Below are 26743 nucleotides of genomic sequence, written 5' to 3'. Positions count from 1 at the left end.
ATGGAAATGATAGTGCTCTTACTCAGTTAAGTGTCCCAGTCATGAATTTTCAAAAGTATTCATAAACCATGGCTTTTTCTTAGAAAGGTTAATTACCAGAGCCATCCCAGTCCTTACCATCCCATATATATATTTGAATATAACTTGGATCCAATTGCAAACAACATAGACCCTGATCTTCCATTGTATAGTGCGTCATCAAAACAGGGCTCATGTTCATTCTCAAGCTGTAGACCCAGATTTGCAGTGGCATGTGATGGTAGATTTTGGTTTCTGCACTATGAAGTGCATACAAGTGTATATGGTAAATGGATGCAGATATGTGAATCCTGTTGCATACTGGGATATTTGCTTGGTAGAAGGTATTTTATATGACCTGCCTGGTATGAATGTAGATGGTGCATGTGTAATTCCATGTCTGTTCATTAGAGATCTTGAAATTAGAATGGCTTTTGCCAGACATTATTTCATGAAAATCAAAATGGTGACCATAAATTTGTGAAATAATTAAATGTTAAAACATTTGAAGGCAATATAACAAGTTGTGGACCCCCAACCCAACCTATTGATATACCTGATTATTAATTTACCAGAAAATGTGTCGTTTTCTGTTCCTGATTTGTTGCTGCTTTAGTGTTAGTATTATCTGTCCATGATTAAATGATTTCCTCTCGAAGTAATTCTTTATACAAATTATTTTATAATTCAGAAAAGTATACTATAAACTTTCATCCCAAAACACTTTCCTGCTTTTAAAATTTAATTATTACTTGACAACAAGTTGAAATTTTTTGAAATTTCTACCAACAGAACAAAATAAAATAGAAGAGTGTTCAGTCATGTTGACACTGATGCTAGTTTATCATCCCCTGATGGAGGCTTTAAATAAGTCGTGCAGTGCATTGTTAAAAGGAAACTCAAGCCCTGAATGTAACAGGAGGAATTTCAAGGGCGCGGGGGGGGGGGGGGGTAGATTTATACCCTTCCACCTCAGCTATGGTGTGGGAATATGGTGTTACTTTTGTTCATCTCACTCTCTCCATCTAGTTAATTTGTGCATTTAAGTCCCTTGTCAGGTACTTAGTTGATGTACCCATGTTCCTTGAACAAATTTTTAGTTGTAACTTAAAATTGTGTTATATTCAGTGTTTTTGTTTCCCATGTGCTATGGTGTCAAAGATCCAAAACATTTGGTCCATCTGTTACTGAGAAATTGTCCCTGCTAAAAAAGTAACATTCCAGGCGTAATACTGATAAATTGTTAGAGCGTGACTTCTGATGATTCATCTAAAATATTAATTTTATCATCCGTGCAAGATTGTTTTCTTTTTATAAGCCACTCAGACCATAAAAACCTATTTCTGTTTATTTTTTGTCTCCCCCATTACTTTTTGAGCACGTGGCATGGAGAGACCCTGACCTTGTTTGGGCATAGTAATTTTCAAATTTTTATAATTAGTGTTCTTGAAACTGCGTCCTTCATATTTTAATGCTGCCATTGACAATCTTTTACTTATCTATATGATCAAAAATAATATTTCATAGAATTTCATGGAGTTACCTCCAACCAAAACACCATCTTGCTTGACCGAGTCATTAGTATTTACTGTATAACATGAACCAAACTCAGATTGTTTATCACATAATGTGCCAGCAAATATGGGTGTACTCTGAAGTTACAGTGTGCTGTACATGGACAAATAAGGTAATTAGCTTAGTATGAAATTCCAGTCAATTTATTCTTAGCTCCAGACTGGTCTCAAGAGTAGGTAAAAACACCACCCAGCCCTCAGCTGCAGCAATTTAATCCCCCACCACCAACACCAGTGCCAAGAACTAGTAATGTAACATACTGCTAGGGAAGTAACATTAACCAATGCCCAAAGCACATTACCCTGTATTCTACATGTCTTGTGGAGAACAGTAAGAGGCATTTTTTCATGCCCGCCAGCACAAGATGTCAAAACCATCTTCTGCTTCCAGACCTACTGAGGAAAGACCGACCCTTCTTTTGGAGTACCAGTTCTTGCATTGAATTGTGCTGTATATACTTGCATTCATGAGAATCTGGAACTTTAAGTGCAGGCAGCACAGACATAATCATAATTTTGTAACCAGTGCATATGCTGTGAATATTGTAGCGTAGGGCCACCAAATATTTTTTTTACCTCTAGATTTTCAGTAACAGCTTTGTATCTAGTGTTTTGGATTTCATTCATTTTTATCAATCAAAATCTGATAATACAAGCTGCAATACTACACAAATTTTTGTACTAAATTTTGGATCTATCTGCATAGATGGAAGACACAGAGAAAGAAAAAAAAATTATTGAGAGAAGCATGTCTTATATCTAAAAACAGAAATTCAAACATAAACAAGCTGATAGTTGGGGGGGGGGGGGTTAAACCTCCTTTTTTCAAGTGAAAAACTCAACAAGATGGTAATCTGAAGCAAAACTAGTTACATTTTCTCATTTAAAAAATCATTGTTAAAAAGAAGAATGGATCCAAGCCTGTAATTGATAGATTTGATAGGTTTGGTGACTTGCATCGTCTCAAGTTGGATGTATAGTGGGACATGTCATGGCAACCAACTCGGGTGGATCCAATACATGTAGTGGGATTAGAACCCACACCCCTGAGTCCTGTAGGCCAACCATTGAATTATTGCATCTCTGGTCTTAGGTTGATGAAAATTAAGGCAGCCAGAGAAATAGAAAAAATATAAGAACTGATTATTGGTATTTTTTTATGTGATACTTTGTACTCATAGAAACTTCCATAACAATTTATGATTTGTTGGACATTATGCATGCTTTTACTCTCAGGATATTAGTTTGATACCATGAGAACAAATTTTGTTTTAATAATAAACTTCTGCAAAATTTCTTACTAAATGTCTGCATTTATGCAAGTTACAGATACTTTGGCAGATATCTTGAAAAAATAACTGATATCATTATTATAAACCCTTTGTGAAGTTTCTGTATCTTCTCAGGAGCCCATTCCTCTCTCCAGGCACTGATGTAACAAAGAAATAACCAAATTGGTAACAAGCTTTGAGTTCTGACCTTTTTTATACATAAATTTTACGAGAAAAATGTATTTAACAGGACCTAAAAAAGATCAGGTTCTAGCTGTTGGTGACATGTACAGATTTATCACTTCCATTTGATAATTGCTATGCTAATAAGTAATTAGGGACATTCTCCCCTTTTGAGTATGATCATCTGTGTAGATCACTTTTCAAGTCTGGAGATTCAGGCTAGATAAAAGTGTCTATCTCTGTCAACTGCTCATTTTTGTGTGCAAGAAAAGCCCTCTCCAAATGTTGACCAATCCCCATAGTTCTAAAAGAGGTACTGCCAGACAGATTATTACATTTTCGTAACCTGTCTGACCTGAAACTAGTTTATGTTTGGTCTGTGTTTTAGCTCTTGTCCACAAGGTGTGGTGTACCTATCCAGTACCTTTTTCCATAGACAAGAGTAAATGGCTTTGTTCTAGATTTATACAGTTCTGTCAGTGGGATGTATCACACTTGAATGCTTGTATGTACAGTGCATAGGGGCAAAAACCATGGCCTGAATGTGAGAGATCCTCGAAAGTGATAGAGTGATTTGTTGACTTTTATTCTTCCTGTATAATGCAAGGCTATTCACTATTTTAAATTGCACCTACACGCATTTTGAGCCAGGTTTAGAATAGCACTGCAGTTAAGAAAATTCAGTTTTATTCACACATCAGTGTTACTTGTCAAGTCATGCATAATTCATCCAGCAGTGTCTATATATTTATAAAATTGGTCAATATATTTTGAAAGAAGCAAGGAGTATTAAATGCAGCTTGATAAAGTGCCAACATTTTTTAGGTTGCAGTTACCCAGGTTTCACCATAATTATGACCTACCACTTATACTTGCTAGCAAGTTCTGTCCAGCGGCAAACAAAATGGACCATGATCTGCCATCACATAAAGTACTGGCTTATCAGGGTCAGCATTTCATGTTCTTGTGATCAGTCCTAAGAAACCATATATCAAGCCAGATATGCTGGTGCATTGTGCAATAGCAGATCTGGGTCTCCACAATTTGCAGTTGATCGGACATGTAAGCGAGTATATATTGTAACTGAACCCTTTCACTGCCACTGATAACTAACTTTTGAGAAAGCATAGCCAGTATACTTCATCATAATTTCAGGGTAGGTTTTCACTTGTGGTTTATTTATTTTCCACATATCTTGAATAGGACTGGCAAACAGCAAGGAATATACATGTATTAATCTTAGTACAAAAGGCTGTCTGATGTTTGCAGACATTCACATGCACAGTGACAATTTACTGAAATGAGGCTGCAGTCCCAGTTATAGCATATTACAGGAGCCATAGAAAAATGGCTAAGCTACACTTTAGAAAGTTGATCGGTCTTAGAAAAATGGACATATATAGCAAGAAATTGGAACAGTAAATTCAGGATACATGAAACTAATCGCACTGAAACCTTCTTGCACTTTGGTAGCAAAAAAAAAAAAATGTGTGGAAAAATAGAAACTTGGTTTAAGATTTATCCTTCAGTTAGTTGGGTGGTGAACTCTGTTCTATTTCTCAACTTTGCTCCGAGCATGCATTTCGCATTTTGTACATTTTTTTCCTTAAACTTACTTTTATACTTTGGTATTAGTTAAATATAAAACCTTTAAAAATGTGAATATCATAATATATTTTGTGACTGACAAGTACTTAATTTTTAGAAAAGCACATTTGACTGACACCAGTTTACAGAATAAGTGCATTCAGTTCAGTTCAGTATTTCAGCTGGGCATTTCTTAGTGGGGAGGGGAAAGGGGAAATTCAAGCAAATGGGGCACTTATGTTGAAAGATAAAAGACGATGTCAATTTAAAAAAATTGGAATATCTTTTTGGATGTAGAAACAGGCAGAAATGCATAAAGTTTATCCTACATTAAGAAAACATGAAAATAAGGGTAGCCAGTCTATATATACACAATCCGTGCAAGGAGGACCTTATGGCAAACCATGTAAGCAAGTCACTGATGCTTGAAATTTAGATCATTGTTACCTACATATATTAGACTGGTATTGTACTTTTCAGGCTGCAATCTCTGATGAAGTTGCTTTGTCAAATGTGCATAAGAAATTTGACCAACCTCAGATAGGACAGAAAGATCAACAGACCTATGGATGGGCAGGACAGATCCCAAAATCTCTGTATTTGTTGGACATGTTCATTAGATCAAAGGGTTTTGACTGGCATGTACTCTGAGCAACTGGACATTGGTCATAGTTCTCAGATTTCTTGATGTCAACTTGTCTTTGATTTCTTTGTCCATCAAACTGCCAAATAAACACCATAATGAAGTAAAATTGAAAGGGCACTGGATGTAGTTTACAGATTGTTTCTTTGTCGAATAGTCATTAAAGATCCAGCTGACAAAGATCAATTCAGAAAGGACTAATTCTGGTTTATACATTGTTTCTTTGTCAGATACGACTCCTCTTGTTTGGTCATTATGTTTTCCCAATTCTTTAAATACTCAATAGCCACAAATCACAAGACAAAAGAGATGCGAAAACTTGTCTCCTGGAGCTATTAAAAACCAACCTGTAACTGAACAATTCCCTAGGATCAGTACTATAGTCGTCACATCAGTCCCTCACAACTGGTTTGTGCTACAGTGTGTCTGTACGTGACACCTTGAGAAAAAAATACACAGTGTGTCTGTACGTGACACCTTGAGAAAAAAATACACAGTTTGTCTGTACGTGACACCTTGAGAAAAAAATATATGATGCTTATGCCTGAATTAAGACAAAAAGAAAGACACAAGCAATGGGAACTTTTATTATCATCCTCCAGAATTTAGGTGGGGATCTGATCAAATAAAACTTCACAATTGGACTTCACTGGAAATGCCTGTTAATCACCATTGCATATGTGGTGGTAGATCACTGCTTACCATATATATACTTTCCTATAAGACCAGTCCAGCTGCAAACTGCAAAGACCCAGTTCCGCTGTCGTATAATGTGCAGGCACAAAATGCAGTGGCAGATCAGGATCTTTGTTGTTTGCAGTTTGCCTCTACTAAATAAGTGAGTAGATGTGGTAGCTTTGATAAACCATAGTTTTCAATACAGATTTGGTATGCCATGTGTATGTTTTAACTGCATAGTTTTCAATACAGATTTGGTATGCCATGTGTATGTTTTAACTGCATAGTTTTCAATACAGATTTGATATGCCATGTGTATGTTTTAACTGCACAGTTTTCAGTACAGATTTGGTATGCCATGTGTATGTTTTAACTGCATAGTTTTCAATACAGATTTGGTATGCCATGTGTATGTTTTAACTGCATAGTTTTCAATACAGATTTGGTATGCCATGTGTATGTTTTAACTGCACAGTTTTCAATACAGATTTGGTATGCCATGTGTATGTTTTAACTGCACAGTTTTCAATACAGATTTGGTATGCCATGAGTATGTTTTAACTGCATAGTTTTCAATACAGATTTGGTATGCCATGTGTATGTTTTAACTGCATAGTTTTCAATACAGATTTGGTATGCCATGAGTATGTTTTAACTGCATAGTTTTCAATACAGATTTGGTATGCCATGAGTATGTTTTAACTGCATAGTTTTCAATACAGATTTGGTATGCCATGTGTATGTTTTAACTGCTCTTTCACCATCATTGACTGGTCACTAATACAGTCTGATAGTGGCACAAGGCTGTAGGTACTAAACTCAATTAAAAAGATGTTTTTAATGGTCAAAAATGCATTTGGGTAGGGTTTATATGGTACTAATAAAGTAATAATTGCATTTGGGTAGGATTTATATAGTAGTAATACAGTAGTAATTGTATTTGGGTAGGGTTTATGTGGTTGTAATACAGTAGCAATTGCATTTGGGTAGGATTTATATGGTAGTAATACAGTAGTAATTGTATTTTGGTAGGGTTTATATGGTAGTAGTACAGTAGTAATTGCATTTGGGTAGGATTTATATGGTAGTAATACAGTAGTAATTGCATTTGGGTAGGATTTATATAGTAATAATACAGTAGTAATTGTATTTGGGTAGGGTTTATATGGTAGTAATACAGTAGTAATTGTATTTATATGGTAGTAATACAGTAGTAATTGTATTTTGGTAGGGTTTATATGGTAGTAATACAGTAGTAATTGCATTTGGGTAGGGTTTATATGGTAGTAATACAGTAGTAATTGCATTTGGGTAGGGTTTATGTGGTAGTAATACAGTAGTAATTGTATATTTCATTGCTAATTATAAGCAAACATCACAAAGCGAGAGAGAGATTTAAACAAGAACTGAACGAATCAAGTGTTTTACTCTTAGGTTTGATCTGTGTGTGTTCTTTTTTAACAAACTAAGTGGAGTTGTTAGAGCTCCAAATAAGCAACATTTTGTACAATTTGACTAAACAATTTTTTTTAATGCATTAAAATTGCACAAACCAGTTTAATTTTAAACATCTATTCCAAAGGTATTATTCTAATGTTCCTGCTGTAAAGACACTTTATCTTGTATGATGGCATGTTCGATCAATAGAAACTGTGCTGTTAGTTCAAGTTCCATATGTTTTGTGCAGGTTTGAAATTATAGTACTAGTTCATGATGAGAACACTCACTTAAATGGAAGCATATAATTAAACACACTCTGCTTGTCTTGGTCACTAAGCTGCTTGATGCATTTAAAATGGTTGATTAGAATCTTGTAGCTTAAGTTTTGTGTACTGTAGTACTCGGACCATACTCTATTCAATTTTATGAAAATGCAGTTCTGAAACCAGGTTGTAAATTGCTCAATTTATCAAATGCTTTTTTAGAACTTTTCTTATTTTGTGAACACTGCAGAATACCAACTTGGTCTGGTACACTGAATTGACATTGCTCCAAACTCCAATTGTCATCTCTTATGATGTGAAAGCAGGGCAGATATGATGCAACATTAAAGATATAAACATGAATACCATTGGACTATGAAATTTTGTTTTGTACTTTTTCATTCTTCAAAAACAGGAGACAGGAGTTTTTAGAAAATGATGCGAGGCATTGCTGTTCCAGAAGAAACATGGCATTGGTTCACATGTATTTTGGTAATACTTTTCTGATAGGTTTAGGTATAAGTGTCTGTCTGTGCTGCAGATGAACATGAACAACTGTATTAGTTGTGGGAAAATGCGAGAACATTATAATGTTAATTATACAGACCATCAATATTTCATCAGCATTAAATGAACTAACATTTTTTTCTCATTCAGTTTCATTTCAGAATTTGCCATGTTTCGCACAAAATGGCTGTATATTGATAATACACCTTGTAGTTGCTGGCTTGGTTTGTTGGGTATAGACATTTTTTTTAAGCATATTATAGACTGCTATACATGGCAACCAGATATTTGGTGGAGGAAGAAGCTTGAAAGAACTATTGACTTGCAGAAAGCTACTTGCAGCTTTTCTCACATAACCACGTTGGTCAAGTTCAGACTCTGACCCATACGGACAGAGGTAAGATGTGAGTGACCTGTGGCATTGAGCACCTTAGACCACTTGGCATTCTGGGGCCCCTTTGTAGTTACTTTCAAACTAGCAAGGAAGAAAGTACTGTATATTACATGCTTGACACATTAACCCCTGGAGGTTTTTGTCGTTTTCACCTGAAATTCAAGTAGGAAACTTATTTTGAAAGCTATTTCTGAATAGATCTGAAAAAATAAATCCCAGGTGATCTTTCAATAACATACTGCCTAGTTGTGTTAGAAACATCATTTTTCATTGGCTATTTGGCTCGTGCATGAGCAGAAGGGTAAAAGTTCTTTTTTCTTCTTTTTTTTTTGCTAAACGGAGCCATTATTTTTTTTATTGAGAGCACTCTTTATTCCAAATGCCCGTCTTACCCTACTTTTTGCAAAGGTTCATCTGTCTGTTTGCAGTTCATACCAGTTTGCCTTAGATCTGAGACCGCAAAGTCTAAAATCCGGACACAAAATCAGATTTCGACCATGGGCGAATTTTGGGTAGAAAAAAGTCGGGTCCAAAATATGAGGTTTTTCTATCTGTGTTTTGTAGTGCAACTAGATATTCCAGATTATTTGGTATCATTGTAGAGCTACATCTATCTATCTTTCTATTATACCACCCACTTTAGTGTATCATGCATGACCATATAGTACAGAGCTGGGCAGTATGCTACTACCTCCTGCCACGTTAACTCATCGCTAGGGGTTAATGTGTTAAAAGTCTAGCCCAACTGCAAACTGTACAGACCCAGATCTATTGCATTATGTGCTATCAGATCTGGATCTATTCAGTTTGTTAGGAGCAATTAGTAGAAAAGACAGCATAGATCCTAATCTGCAGGCACATTATGCTACAGCAGATCAGGATCTTTGTTGTTTGCACTTTTACCTAAACAAAGCAAACAAGCAACTGCTCACAAGGAGTCTGTTGTTACTTATCCATTGTTATTTGGGGGGAGATAAGCATGTATTTTGAGTGGCTCGCTAGTTAGCCATCCAGACTTGTAAGGGAGATAAGCATGCCTTTTCGGTGCCTTCGATACTTGTAGCCGAACGAGTGTGCATTCTTTCTAGAAGGTTGGGTCATTCACTGTTTTATCTCTGGAAATGGCAAATTGACTTCACTTGCCTCAGCATGATATTTAACCTTTTTGTGTTGATTTAAATTTTTATATATATATAATTGAACTTGAAATCATTAATCCATCAGCTAATCCATCAGGTATCCATTAAAAGTGATGAAAGATCCGACACACACACACTATACATTTAAAAAAGATCTTACAAAACCTTTTTCACTTTTCAAAATTAGCCTTCTTTGAGTGAACATATATAGTTTTTATCTTAAGAAGACATAGATTGTACATTTCATACTGTACAGTAAAACCCAGTGCACTAACATTTCATTCAGCACGGTAGTTCATCATCATGCACTGTACACTAATTGTAATAAAGATGGCTGTTCACTGGTATTAGATTAGTAAATATTACAAAAGCAAAGTGTATTGAAGGAAGTAACTAAAGGCTAGTATGGAAATTTACAGCCTACTGATTTGCCCACAAGGCAGTTGGAGTCAACCAAGCATAGTACACTTCAGAAAGCCCCAAACCTGATTTTTAAAAAGTGAATGATTATATGTTATTAAAGCAAGCATGTTTGATTACTCTCCACACTGGTGAGTTCACCAAGGTGTGGAAGGACACTTTACATGTTTCAGGTTTCACACATGGTTTGTCAAAGTAGGTGTAGTCCTGTGACAAATTTACTACAGTTGCTGCAATTTTTACAGTGACATGCACATAAATACAATACACAGTCTGTTGCCTATGTCTGACTGGATGCTAATGACCTATAGGAGAACTGGGTAGTGAAGGTGGTTGCTTGTTTGTAATGTCACGTTTGTTTTTTTTTTCCTTCCTTACAGGGACTGCCTCATTTGATGCATCAAATTACTGTTGGTTTTTTTGGTAGATGAAGCACAGTTTTAAAATAAAATTGAATTTACCGTACTTGAAATAATCTATATAAAATGTGCAGACAGTGACAGTTCTCAAGACAGCTAGTCCACATGACTAAAGCTTGCTGGTTTGGCCCTTTTGGTCTGTGAATTTCAATGTCTTAGGACACGGAAAAAAAATGATTTTTTTGTGTCCCAAGATTTACAGCCTTTACAGTAGTCAACAAAAAGACATAAAAACTATCAAGTTTAAACACTGGCCCATGGATAAGACGACCCCTTCCCCATCTTCCAGGCCTTTAATTTTTCCAAAATTATTCAGCTTATATGCAAGTATATATGGTACCATTCTATATTTATATAATTGAAAGCGCAGACAATATATAAAGCAACAGTAATAACTTTTCATGAAATCTAATGTTAAAGGTGGAATTAGCCTCGTCTCCAGCCACTGCTACCATTCTATACTGCTTATAAGACAACTGCTACCATTCTATACTGCTCATAAGACAACTGCTACCATTCTATACTGCTCACAAGACAACTGCTACCATTCCATACTGCTTATAAGACAACTGCTACCATTCTATACTGCTCATAAGACAACGGCTACCATTCCATACTGCTTATAAGACATTCCATACCCCTCATAAGACAACTGCTACCATTCCATACTGCTTATAAGACAACTGCTACCATTCTATACTGCTGATAAGACAACTGCTACCATTCCATATTGCTGATAAGACAACTGCTACCATTCTATACTGCTTATAAGACAACTGCTACCATTCTATACTGCTCATAAGACAACTGCTACCATTCCATATTGCTGATAAGACAACTGCTACCATTCTATACTGCTCATAAGACAACTGCTACCATTCTATACTGCTCATAAGACAACTGCTACCATTCTATACTGCTCATAAGACAACTGCTACCATTCCATACTGCTCATAAGACAACTGCTACCATTCTATACTGCTCATAAGACAACTGCTACCATTCCATGCTGCTTATAAGACAACTGCTACCATTCCATACTGCTTATAAGACAACTGCTACCATTCTATACTGTTTATAAGACAACTGCTACCATTCCATACTGCTTATAAGACAACTGCTACCATTCTATACTGATTATAAGACAGCTGCTACCATTCCATACTGATTATAAGACAACTGCTACCATTCTATACTGATTATAAGACAACTGCTACCATTCTGTATTGCTGATAAGACAACTGCTACCATTCTATATTGCTCATAAGACAACTGCTACCATTCTATACTGCTCATAAGACAACTGCTACCATTCCATACTGCTCATAAGACAACTGCTACCATTCCATACTGCTTATAAGACAACTGCTACCATTCTATACTGTTTATAAGACAACTGCTACCATTCCATACTGCTTATAAGACAACTGCTACCATTCTATACTGTTTATAAGACAACTGCTACCATTCCATACTGCTTATAAGACAACTGCTACCATTCTATACTGATTATAAGACAACTGCTACCATTCTGTATTGCTGATAAGACAACTGCTACCATTCTATATTGCTCATAAGACAACTGCTACCATTCTATACTGCTCATAAGACAACTGCTACCATTCCATACTGCTCATAAGACAACTGCTACCATTCTATACTGCTCATAAGACAACTGCTACCATTCCATGCTGCTTATAAGACAACTGCTACCATTCCATACTGCTTATAAGACAACTGCTACCATTCTATACTGCTTATAAGACAACTGCTACCATTCTATACTGTTTATAAGACAACTGCTACCATTCCATACTGCTCATAAGACAACTGCTACCATTCTATACTGCTCATAAGACAACTGCTACCATTCTATACTGCTCATAAGACAACTGCTACCATTCCATGCTGCTTATAAGACAACTGCTACCATTCCATACTGCTTATAAGACAACTGCTACCATTCTGTACTGCTTATAAGACAACTGCTACCATTCCATACTGCTTATAAGACAACTGCTACCATTCCATACTGCTCATAAGACAACTGCTACCATTCTATACTGCACATAAGACAACTGCTACCATTCCATACTGCTCATAAGACAACTGCTACCATTCTATACTGCTCATAAGACAACTGCTACCATTCCATGCTGCTTATAAGACAACTGCTACCATTCCATACTGCTTATAAGACAACTGCTACCATTCCATACTGCTTATAAGACAACTGCTACCATTCTGTACTGCTTATAAGACAACTGCTACCATTCTATATTGCTTATAAGACAGTTGATACTATTCTGTATTGTTTATAAGACAACAGTGTGTTTATTCCCTAGGGGTACAAGACTGAGAGTCAAAAGTCTCCTTGGGCTCAAAACGGGGGGTCAGACTGAGTAAAAAGCAAACTTTGGTATCAAAACTGAGGGTCAAATTAAAAATGTGGGGGTCTGTGAAGTGCAAATGAGGGTAAAGGGAAACACTGGACAACTGCTACCATTCTATACTGCTTATAAGACAACTGTACAGAGCCAGATATGCCATTCTTTAGCATATGATGGAGAAGATAATATTGATTGACTTACTATAATTATGTATGTGCCACTGAAAATACCCTTTGAAACAAACTCAGAATATCATACCCTAAATATAATGTCATCTCCAGTATCCATGAGTGTGTCTATCCAGGGTTTCTTGCTCCATGTCAAAAGAGCATTATTTGTATGAACAGGCTCAATTACTTTTCACACTAAAAAAAGTCATGTCCACGGTTCAAATACCCAAATGCCCCCTGGAAAAAAATGCCTGGTATTTGTAAAATGCAGTAACATCTTGAATTAGAAATAATTCCTTGGTACATGCATATCTTTGGATTTACTCAAAGCTCATAAAGATTGATTAATTATTAACAGGTATAATTACTTGTGGGCATCACAGATCAAGAAAATACATTTTTAAAAGCGACATACATTGGACATGAAAGGTAAGATGAAAAAAACTGAATGTGTAACACTCTTGCTAATCGCCAAAAAAGAACCAAGATGACATTAAACATGGCAAGAATATGTTCAGATCACTTTTATTTTGAAATAACAGGAAACAATAGACTTTAAGTACCTATTTGCAAGTGTTATACAGTTTAATTCCCTTTTCAAAGCTGATATGGAAAGAAAAATAATAAAATTACTACAGATCTTAATATTAACTTAGGACTTTTCAGTTTCAATATTTAGTGGAACATTGTGGTAAACATTGCAGCTTCAGTGTTAGATCATTGTAATGCTTGGATATTTTGTTGTTTTGGGTTTAATGCCATTTCTCAGTGCAGGATAGGCTATACATGATGGCCAGAATAACTGGTGGAGGAAGATCCCAGGGAAAACCCCAGTAAGAACTTCTACATTTTGAAATAAACATAGTCTGGTGAAGTTCACAGCTAATTAAATAATTACTGGGATATGACAACTTGCTGATGTAATTGTTATATCCCATAATTCAATTTAACCAATAGAAAGGAATCAAGCTTAACAGTTGAAGGCAGTGATAAGTTATCCCAGTGGAATGAAAGTTTATTTAAAAATGCAGTTTTACAGTTGAATGATTTTTCTTGTAACTGATTGGTTAGGTATGATGTTTAATGGCAAATAATTGGTGAGGTATGATGTTTAATTGCAAATAATTGGTTACATATGATGTTTAATGGCAAATAAATGGCTAGGTATGATGTTTAATGGCAAATGATTGGTTAGGTATGATGTTTAGTGGCAAATGATTGGTTAGGTATGATGTTTAATGGCAAATGATTGGTTAGGTATGATGTTTAATGGCAAAATGATTGGTTTGGTATGATGTTTAATGGCAAATGATTGGTTAGGTCTGATGTTTAATGGTAAATGAATGGTTAGGTATGATGTTTGATGTCAGATGATTGGTTAGGTATGATGTTTAATGGCAAATGATTGGTTAGGTATAATGTTTAATGGCAAATGATTGGTTAGGTATGATGTTTAATGGCAAATGATTGGTTAAGTGTGATGTTCAATGGTACAGAAGTAAAGGCAGGTTATTTAGTGCTGAGGCAATGGGAATAAAGTGCCTTTTCTGAGGACACATCATAGTAGTTGACCCAGGCTGACCTGATGGTGGGATTCAAACCCATGCTCGTTTGGTTGCAAGTATAGGGCACTAAACACTAAGATGTTGCAGCTACTGCCTCCATTGGTTAGATTTTGGAACATGCTGGAGGGCAGTTCAGGCTTGTTACTTACCCACAAGGGGGTGTTTGCTAATGAATACATGTTTTTAAAAAACATTGCATATAAATGAGGCACTATATCAAGTGAATAAAATTGCATACCAAACAAATAAAAACTAATTACTTATAAATAATAGATAATTCACTTTATTTTTTATTTCCACTGTAAATAAATATAAGCTAATTCATTTCATATCAATGAAGAAAAAATATACAGCACATAGATAAAGTGATTTTTCTATTTCTTTTGGTGATTGAATTCATATTATAACAGTTAAATGCAATTGATGTTGCATGGTTCACATTATTTCAATCCCCTCCCCCAATTGAATGGTTGGTCCCTAAGATGACAGTGGCAGGTTACTGGGCAGAAATGATGTAGCATCAAATTCATGATTTCTTTGTGTTCTCATTGTTACCATAGATGAAGGAAAGATGGATGAATAATTAGGATGGTGCCTCTGCCATATTTGTCATGGAGCCTGCAAGTCAACCAGTGTTTAATCCTACATTCATTCCATCATGTGCTGAAAAATGGCGTTAAACTCAAAACCATTCCTACATTCATTTTTTTTCATGTGCTGAAAAATGGTGTTAAGCTCCAAAATCATTCCTACTTTCATTCTGTCATGTGCAGAAAAAATGGTGTTAAACCCTCAAAACCAAACCAACTTTAATTGTCGAAGCGACATGATCCAGGACTACAATTTGATACACATGTACATGCGAGTTCAGAGCCCAAAAAAATTGGGTTTAAAAAAATGTTGGGTTTTATATTTTAAAGGAGATTCAAGCCAAGGGGAAAAAACTTTTTTTGCTTGAAGAGTCTTTCCAAGTGATTGAGAAAATAGCTGTACCTTGCAAACTTTGGCAGTGATGCCCATGGTATAGGTACTGCAGGACATTTTTGGACACAGTTTAAAGTACAGCCTATCTAATGTGACCTTGCAAGGTACTAATTTCATTGTGTGTCACATTTTATATGTACACTATATATAGGTCATGGGTACTTGTGTGAGGTCAAAGCTGGCCAGGCAAGAATTGCAGGTGCTCTAAATTGACAGGCTGACATTAAATTGCTTGCTTTTCTGCCTAGAATATCACAGGTTAGGTACATACTGGGCTAGACTAGGAGGCTCACTATGGATAGGGCTATTCTTCTGGTCAATTATTGCAGATTGTTGTGTCTAATTGTGATCATTTTAAAATTTGTATTTGAGTATGTCTGCTTGTCAAAATCAAGAAAGAGTTTAGGTTTGTATGAACAGAGACAATGTCGGACATGTATGCACTCCACCCCCTTTTTTCTTAATCTGATTTAATCCAAAATTGATTGAATAGTGGGTGTGGGAAGCTGTTCATGTGTAAAAATGTGAACATGGAGTGAAAGCAAGAGGCACTCAGTCTTTGGCATCTTGTGTTCCTTCCACAACTTCAGAGGGTCATATACTGTTGCTGGTGTTCATTTGTCAGTAACATAATGCCCCATATATTGTGAATTATGTTCCTGTTAAGTAACTTTTGAAAGACATCATAAGTCAAACTTGGTATGAGGCTTGGCATTAATAAAACCAAGGCCAAGTTTGATCTCGCTGCTTTCTGGCAAAATGTTTTGCAGCTGTGACTTCTGTTTGATTTTTTACTCTGTATGTTTCATTTCCACTGAATGTTTTGGAAAGATTTCATGGATTTTAACAAAACTTATTATGAAGATTTACACTTAAAAGACCTGGGCCAAGATTTGTTTTCACTGTTTTCTTGCAAAAACTTAATGGAGTTATGGCCCTTGTTTGATTTGAATCAGCAAGTTTAGCCTCCCTCAACACCTTTTGAAGGATTTCTGGATTGGAACCATATTTATACAGAAAAATTTTGCAGAAGTTTGGCCTTGGTTTCATGTACAGTTTTGGCCTCCAATTTATGAGCACTGACTTGGGAAACACTTGATGGATTATTAAAAAAATGGTATCAAGCTTTACAAGAGTCGGATTTAGTTTTGACCATTTTCAGGCAGCAAAAATATCTTAGTGATGCTTGTTGTTTGACTTTGAATTTTGTCTTAAAACTGCATTGTATTGGCAAGGGCATCTGTGTCATGTTGGCACATTTATTGGCTTTTAAGCACACCATACTTCATATTTTGTGAAATAATATTAATTGTGAATATCATGTTTTGGAATTTTCCTTAGTTGTAATAAACATATACTTAAAGTCTTATTTATTATGTAGAAATTATCTTGATGATTGAACGTAGAATCGTTATCCAAGGGTGATGGATTCAATACCCATCCAAGTCAGTCAGGACTGGCTGCCTGTATGTATCTTTGGCAAAGGCAATTCGCTTCCATTTCATTGGCATGATGCAGATAATAATGTGTTAAAATTCCTTTTAGATCCAGCAAAAATGAAGTAGAAGAATGTTGTTACTTTGCATACCTGCCACATTAAAAGCACAATTTTTGGACTTAGAAACCTTCATACTTTGCCAAATATGATTTCTAAGAATTGCATCAGTGAGGAAATGGATTGTGTATACACTGCGAAAAGTCCTTTCAGCAGTTATAGAATAGGTTTTTATGCAAATGATGTCTTGTAAAATGCAGTGAAATTGCATTTATTCTGTTGTGTTCATTTAAAAAAAAGAAAGGGAACTTTGCACACGAAGTAAGTTGTAAAGTCACCCTCTTAGTAAGAGCGGTGGTTAATTGGATTTGGGTGGCGTTATCTAGAGGATGACCTCCCTCAATATTATAGCCTGGTGGGAGTGGAAAGATAGAATTTCAACAGAGAACCGAGCAAGACTTTTGGGAAGGAATAATGCAATACGAACCCCCTTAGACAAGAAAAATAACAAAATTTAATCAATAAGAATAAATAGCAGCAACTCCAATTCAATCTAAGTTATGTCAACAGAATTTAATAGCAGTGTCTAATTTGGATTTATTTCATCATAATAACGAGTGGTGAAAAGAGCGCAATGTCCATGACTGATTGTATCACCTTCCTCCCATGACTGTGTATCAACGACTTCCTGTTTCCTAGAGCCTTCCTATTCTCTATGCTTCACCCCTTCCTGGACTTCCTAGTCCTTTATTCTGAACTCGTCACTTCTTTTTTTTGACTTCTGTCTTTGGATTGTCCCATCTCTCCCCAGAGAGCTGTTCGTTAAAGGACAAAATTACTCCTAAATCTCAATATGTACCATTTTCTACATGTACATAAAATTCCTCACTTACGTTACTCAGAAACATACTAGCTATCCACACTGCATAAATTCTGAACTAATCCGATAGAACATCACTTCACTTCACAGCAACCAGACATAATTAACATGTTAGTATATCTAACATTCCTGTATCTCTTTACCTACACTACCACATGCTCGATTACTACTGCATAAAATTCACAAAATTCAAGCTAACTCTTCCCCTTTCAGTAAATTCAAGATTTAAGAATTTCGACCAAAGTCGTCACTATAAATTCACATTACTTCTAAAGTGCATACCTTAATTTACTCTGCCCAATCATAAGCAGTGGTTCCTAAACTATCCCAAGATAATCATTTCTTTTGCCAGATTTAGACAGCATAGAATCGGTGAACTACGGCGCATGTCAATTTCCCTTTGAAAAATTATAATTTGACATGGGTTCTTATCAAGCAGTTATGATTGGTAGCTGAAATGTTTACTTTCTTAGGACAGTGTAGCAATGCCCTGGTCAAATTTCACCGAGTCATACATGCTAGCCTTTCAAGATTTAACACTGACATGGGGGGAGAAAAGAAGAGAGGTCGAAGTGACCCTTCAGAAAGACTTTTCTGGTGTAAATGTGATAGAATTTTAATGCTCAGTTTATTCAACTTTAAGGTTCAATACAATTCAAAATTCAACACTTTACATAAGTGATAGGATGATGTTCATGAAAATCAAGGACAGTTTGATCCAGATTTTTTTAAACCCCTGTGCAACACTTTCATGTTCTTTTCTACCATTACAGTACTTAACAATGCAAACATTTTTTGGTCCCTCAGACTCCACCTTGTTGCACCTCTATCCTAGGTGCAGTAAAGTGTAGTAGTATTCATCTGCAACAAAGCATATCTTGTTGACAAGATGGAAACAAGCTAATTTAAAAAATAAACAAAAATAAAATAAGTAAACTTGTACTAATTTCTTTGATTCCTCACTTGTACTAATTTCTTTGATTCCTCAAAGACTCGATAGTGGGGTCATATTTTTAAGGCTGGGACCACACTTTTCAAGGAAATAGTCCTGTACTCTAACATTAAAACAGGTAGTAAAACTGGTAAAGGATTGGATGGTGGTTTGTTAACAATACTTGCAGAAAAATTTGCATGCCACAGTAATATTGTAGTGATCCATCTTGAAATGTATGCATACTGTATATCTTCATAGCACATTGGTCCGTGTCTTGTGTTCAGCGCAAGCAGTGTCCAATGGCTAAAGGTGGTTAAAACTTGAGGATGGCAGTTAACAGCCATTTAAAACAATATTTTTGGCAAATAAAACATTAAAGGCCTGGCGTAGTCTACCAAGTTACAGTGTAAATTCATTTTGTTGGCCTCTAGTATATTGTATTTTCGAGGTTGAAGGCACAAGATTTAATTTATTTCTTTGTGGAATTGAAGACAAACTGGACTAAATTTATGCAAATATAGAATTTGTAATTTAATTAAAATTATTAATTTGAAAAGATAAATATTTCAGAATAAAATGGGAATTATTGTAATAAATGCTAGTAATTCTCATAATCATGAGTGAACAATTGAAAATGAATAGAGAGCAAGGTCCTGAGTGAAAAATTCATTAGTACAGCTCATTTCATGTGGAACATTCAGACACGTTCATGTTTTCTTGAGATCCATGAACATTTTCATGAAACATTTATTACAATCATACAAGTGTCCAAGGAAAATGTACAATGTAGATGACTCAAAGCAAATATGAAGATCAAAGTTTTGTAGCAATGCTAGTGCTATCTACTCTTTTCCTTTGCCCCTTAAAATGTTGTGTCCCCCAGATTTAGAGGACAATGTTCCTTGCCCTTTGGGTCAGAGTTGTTCTGCAATTTACAGATATATATTTTTGGGTGGAATATTTGTTTAATGAATAACCTACATGATAGTAAACCATTATATAACAGATTTGGGTTTTGAGCTGCATCACAAGTCAGTATACATGCCGTGATTGTGATATTTTGTCCAGAAACTTGGCGGTGGATTTAGAGTTAGGGGTGGGTGGGTTGTCTGTTGAATACCCACCCTCTTCTTTTTTTCCAGTCAGAATAGTAACCTTTTCACTGATAAACACAGAATGAATGCTTTTAATTAAAGCTAATTGTCTCTTCTCAAAATTAAAGAAGCACTACTAATATTACTACCCAACCCCCAGCCCACCTTAAGAAAATACCCTGGACACACCTCAAAGCTTGGCCTGGTAACTGCTTGCATCAGTGATGTGCACAAAGTAACAATAGTCCAGCTGCTTTGTATCACTCGAACTTTGATTAATGGAACCATTTTTGTTTTTTTATGAAATGGGTTGTTTATTCAAGGGATGTACAGGATCAGTTTAAGGTATGAGAAGATAAAACAGCATCCATTGGCTGGGTTGGAAAGGTGCATTTTGATGTTCATTATGGGAAGCTTAAAACAATCAATGATAAAAATATTTCCCATTATTTCACCAAGTCAGTGGTCAAGTCTGAAATCATTGAGGCATTGGGCTGTCAGGGAATCAGAATGTTCTAGGACAGGTAACCTGGACTGGCTGTAATCTTGTGATTTGTTAGCTTTGCTGTACTTATCAATGGACTTTAGTAGGGGCAGTTTAGATTGGACACATGTCCTAACATACATGGACCATGGGGATTATGCTGACAGGTTGGTCTAAAGTCCAAAACTATACATGGGTCCCTATGGCAGAAAATGAAAATTACCTAGTTATTGTGGCATTTCAAGTACAGTAGAATCTGATTTTATTGACTTTATCATTTATATTATCTGTCACATGTAGCTTGGATCTCCAGAGTTTGAAAGAAAAACCTGTATACGAGTCACTTGTACTATGAGGCCACTTTTCTCCCAGGACTCGAAAAATGGTTTTACCATTTGGCTGCTACTTTTTTTTCTTTTCCTTTTCCAGGATTTCTCCTCTCTCCTCTTTTTCATCATCATCATAAATATCATCTTCCATCATCTCCTCTACTGAAGTTATTTTCATCTCAAGAGCCAAGGATTTGCTGAATTAGTAGTTGAGCGTAACGTTTAGGACAAAACATTTATTTGTGGAGAAATCTGTTAACATGCAGCCGAAAGGAGATATTGTTGGGTATTAAAAGGACATTGTTGTGACCCGTATTATTTTAAGGTCTATGAAAAGAAATACACAGTACTCATTAAAAAGTAAGAAAAAAATGAAACTTTTTACATGACTTGAAATGTGTATTAGAATGTTGGGGGTAGATGGGTGGGTTGGGGGTTGGTTGGTTTGTCATTAGGATGAATTTATCATTTTGAAATATATTTGTGCAAATTTCCTATTAATTTTGCCTCATTTTGCAGTTATTGTCCATGTATACTTTGTTTTTTTTATATCTGCATTGTCTTTGTGATGCATTGACCACAGTTGGAAGTACACTGACCCCTCAGATCAATGTAGGCCATCAGTCAATGACCACAATATCCAGTCTAGCTAATGGATTTTCTCTTTAATGGCAAGAATACATATATATTTAGCCCAGTCCAATGGACTGTGGTAAAAATGAACAAGATCTACATATGAAAAGATATTTGGGGCAATGGCCTCTCCAGAGAGAAAGAGCTGAAACAATTAGCACAAGGTAGACAGGGCTCATTTACACCTGTGTGCAACATGTTAATATTACATGCAGTATGTATGAACCATACATAGGAAATCCAACATGCTCATCTTTAGGTTATTCCTAAGTTTAATCCCCTGGGTTTAATATGAGAGCAAGCAAGTGGTTGCATGGTCATGCAGTACATTTGTACTATGATAATGACCTGATAATTATGGTTGAAGTAGATCATACAAGTGCTGACAAGGCATATCCTTCAAGTATGCTGATAAAATACTTCATTGAATTAAAAAACTTTGACGTTGTGCCTTGAAAATGCGAGTCAGATTATTTTGAAACCTTCCATGGAATATCGTACAAATGTTTGATGATTTTGATGATGTACTTGATGCATGAACTACAGGATGTGGATAAATATTTACTACTAAAATCACACAGAGTGGAAAAGAATACTGAATATACTTGCTTATAAATCGAGTCCAACTGCAAACTGCCATCACATAATGCACCAGAAGATCTGGGTCTGTGCAATTTGTGAGGAGCAATCAGTAGAACAAACAATATGGACCCTGATCTGCAGGAGCATTATGCTATGACAGAGCAGGATCTTTGTTGGTTGTAGTTCATCTCGAGCTGTAAGCGAGTACATATTTTGTGCAACCCGACTTTCATGATTCTCAGAAAACGTGATCACTTTATATCAATAGGTCAACAATCACATTATAGTTACTGGAGAAATGATAAAATATCAATAAAATAATCCAAACTGCCAAGAAATCACACTCTCAATAAAATAATCCAAACTGCCAAGAAATCACACTCTCAGTAAAATAATCCAAACTGCCAAGAAATCACACTATCAATAAAATAATCCAAACCGCCAAGAAATCACACCATGAATAACCTCTTCAAAATAGCTTTAATAAGACAGTTTTATTTGGATGATTTTCAATGAACTAGGTGCAGGCAGAAATGATAAGAAGTAAAAAAATTCAGTAACTAAATGATGAAGGTCAAGTCAGTGATACGGATAAGAAATTGTAAACACTTCTAATAAATGTTATGTCACTGTTGTTTCAAAAATAAAAATACAAAGACATGTTTACACTTTGGTAATAATGAAATAAGAAATGACTTGTTTGAAAGCAAATTTTTTATTCCTGCTATATCAACTGATAAAAGTCTTTGGAAATTCATTAAAACTATACAAACAAAGCAACAGGTTTGGATGATATTGGATCATTCCTTTTGATGGTTACTGCTGCATTAGCCTCTGACTAGATAACTTGAGTTTATGGTGTAAATTAAAAAAAATGGCATAAATAGAAAGTAATTTTCTCATAGGATACTTGTAAATTAAGTACATTCTTGGGCAAATTATGCATGTAAATTTTCAAATGATGATTTTTTACCATTATACTTGCTTAGAAGTTGAGTCCAGCTGTAAACTACACAGACCCAGACTTACCATAACATAATGTGCCTGCAGATCTGGGTCTGTGCACTTTGAATGGAGTAGTCATTTTAACAAACAACATAGACCTGGAACTGCAGGCATATTATGCTATGATAGATCAGGATATTTGTTGTTTGTAGTTTGAGTCGACTTATAAGTGAGTACATACAGTATGCATAATGGTGTCAGTTTGTGATGAGATATGCATGCATTCATGTACATGAGCTTCGCAAGAGTCACAGTACATGGAGCCATCAATGGCATAAATTGAGCACATGGAGACAAATTGAATGTTATTTTTTTCCTTAAGTAAAATGAAAGAGTGTAAGTAAGATTTGCATATAGCAAGTGTCACCTGCATGTAATGTGAGAATGCCATCCCCAGTAAGGAAAATAGCCAAGATACTAACATTTGTAAATCAGATAACAAAGATGTAACTTAGTAACAGACCTATATCTCTAATAATCACTTTACATAAACTCATCAAAAAAATGTGATCATAATGTACTTACCAAACCATAACTTGCTTCACTTGAATCAGTCAGGGTTGGGGAAAAATCGAGACCGCTTTAGTCAGCAAGGTAGACAAATCATGGATAACAGCCCTTTACCAAGAGAAAGTAGTGGAAGCAATGCTTGTTGATCTTAGGAATGATTTTGACCCATAGGTAGATCATAATATCTTTCTCAGTAAATTGAAGATAAAAATTGTAAATGGGATGCAGCATCATCAAAATGTTTTTCCTGCTACCTTACAACAGATCACAATGTGTAACTATTAAAATGGAACCTTTCCGAATAGGAGTCCATAACATATGGATTAACACTTGGGTCAACACTGGGACATTTTTCGATTCATTAATATTCTGCCTTCAAAAATTAGCAGTTGGTTTTCACCCACTGATCTGTATGCATTTGACACAGCCCTGACTGTGTGTGTGTGTGTGTGCGTGTGTGTGTGTGTGTAAATTTGGGAGTTTTATGTATATTATTTTAATTTGAAGGGATGACTGAAGTTTTATACATTTTATGTGTCAGTCATAAGGTGGAATGTGTTGTGAAGTCCATCAGCCTGTCAACAATTCTGTTCATGCACAATAACTTGATTTGCCCACTGTCTACATTTACCAGACTTTACCGATGGTTGGCACTTGGGGTAATGAAAAACCCATATTGATTTTGTAGATACAAGGTAAAAGGTCAGGGTCATTGGAAGAAGAAAAATGAAATTTGCTGAATTAATTTTGTTCAAGATTCAAGTTCCTTGACCAAAATTTGTGGATGGCTTGTGTAAAACCTACATTGTGGTGCCTAGAGAAAAATGTTTTTGCATACAAGTTCAGTTTTAGACAGTGTATCTTGTTGAAACTTGTTGGTCAATAATATACACAGACATGCCCAACTGGTGCCTAAATTACAGGACTGGTAATTATAGAATGGGTGTAGAACATTCGGTTTTTGGTACATAAGTGGAAATGAGTGGTCAGAGATTGGAGCAAATCTCTGAAAAGTCTTATTACTAATGTACGAGACCCACAGCATAGACTTGGATCTTTAATTGCATAATAAAAAACAATCTGTGGTTGGTTGTTCTTTGTGTTTAAACACTACATATTTAAAAATGAGTGGCTGTTAGTGTATATGACACATATAACATATGTGTTATATTGGTACAAAGTTGTTTACACTTGGTAGATGACACAACTCCTTTTCCATAATGTGTGATAGAAGATACATACACATTGGCTGCTGTGCCGGCAAGGGGACAAGATCTCAGAGCAGACTGCATGTTTGGTTAACACTGATGGTAGTGGTGCTTGCAATACTTAGTGATGCCAGAGAATTGTAATCTCATTTGTCCTATACAGATATTTATTATTGGATATTAGATCTTTAGAAGTCTGTCAAACAATTTGACAGTTTTTTTTTAAAATCCAGTTGACATGCAATACTCACATGTTAATGCATAAGTAAAATTGAGATGCCTTCCTATCAGTGGTAGAGCATATGTACCCATTATAAGTAAACACAAATGAACAGAAGCATCATAGCCAGACAACCATAGGCAAACCTGTCAGTATATTTACACTGATTCATTCTTAAGGTAGTGATTTAAAATGTCACATACACTTCTTTGTCAATAGCACATGGCTGCAACTGAGGAAAACTCCGTGTCATTTGTGTTACTAAACAATCAGCATACTGAACTTGCACAGTGTCCTGGAGCACTCGATTATTATATAAAAAGAATGGACTGAAAAGTAAGAGAAAAGACAAAAATATTATTTTTGAATGCATCACTGCAAAATTGGAAGAAAAGTCCAGAGATCAGTAAAAGGCAAAATTTGTCGAGTGATTTTAACAGGAAGCTAGATGCTTACTTTTTATGCACTGTTATCAGCTGCAGACAAGTCATCTGTTAATTAGTTTGTGTCGTGATCTCCTGGACCATTAAGATCTCAACAAATTGTGAAAATAAAGCCAGCTTAGTCAATGAGTAACTTAAGTTCTTAATTAGGTTCTCACAGAAGTGCTTACACTGAAATGGAATTAAAAGACGAGTCACTCAAAGGGACTGACAATCTTCTGGGCCAAAAGAATTTTAAGAAATTCTAGATAAGACCATTTCTTTTTTTTAACTGTCAAGGGTTGAGATCATCTCTGATATCCTTCAGCAACAACTGAATTTTCAAATTAGCTGATGTGGTTTACATTATAGATCTAAGCTTCCCACCATTTTCATTTAGGCCAAAGTAAACATTAGAAGTCTTTTAGTGAAAACCTCATGTTGATGTTGCCATCCATTCAGGAGGAGTAGCTATATCATTATTTCATGATGGCTGCTGTGTTGTGGCCACATTGGATGTACATTGGCACAATTTCAAGACCAAGTGGACATCATAAGAAGTATCCTGATGAAAATCCCACATTAATATGACCTTCTTTTCTGGTAAAGTTGCGATAAGATTTTTAAAATGACTACCATAATGGCCATATTGGACGACAGATCAGCACTATTTCCATTTAGGATGAACTATATATCATAAGATGTGTTTTAGTCTAAACTGGATCCTTCTATGACAGTCCATTCAGGAGGAGTGTCACTAATAAGATTTTCAAGATGGCTGACATTGTGGCCTTATTGGATGTCCAAACATCATCATTTTCATTTAGGACCAACTAGACCATGTGATGAATATGTGTTCGAAGTTTTGTGTCAGTCCTCCAAGAAGTTTATTAGGAGTAGCATTAACAAAATTGTGCTAATGGATGGATGGATGGATGGATGGATTACAGACACTGATGAACAGATCATTGCATAATCTCTTGGAGCAAATAAAACTAAAACATGCATTTTACTTCACAAAATGTATTCGATAATTGTTTTTCTTTGTGTTCCTACTTGATTTTTTCATTTATTAATACATTGTATATTGGTATTTTTTGATAAGTTATTTTTTTAAATATGCAACATGTTAGATATGTAAAGTTTCCGTTAAATCATACCATACAATAGCAACCCCAGATAGTGCCTATTTCTTATCAGTAAACTGGGTGAAAATCAACTTTTTCTTGTACTATGTGCGCTACATTTGTATTAAAATCAGTATCGATAAAACCTTTTTATGGAATAATCTTTATTTAAAAG

The 26743-nt window shown here is 35.5% G+C and overlaps 1 protein-coding gene across 2 annotated transcripts in view; it reads left to right on the top strand.

Annotated features, from left to right (window-relative positions):
* LOC149805132 (BCL11 transcription factor A-like) overlaps window positions 1–26743 on the top strand; it is a 269645-nt gene that overhangs the window by 30619 nt on the left and 212283 nt on the right. The gene's annotated exons all lie outside the window — the stretch shown is intronic.

Source organism: Sinohyriopsis cumingii, chromosome 2 (genome assembly GCF_028554795.1).
Source record: "Sinohyriopsis cumingii isolate HCF-2022 chromosome 2, ASM2855479v2, whole genome shotgun sequence".
Taxonomy (NCBI): domain Eukaryota; kingdom Metazoa; phylum Mollusca; class Bivalvia; order Unionida; family Unionidae; genus Sinohyriopsis; species Sinohyriopsis cumingii.
Note: the sequence above shows the minus strand (reverse complement) of the source record. Positions and strands in the feature narration are given on the sequence as shown.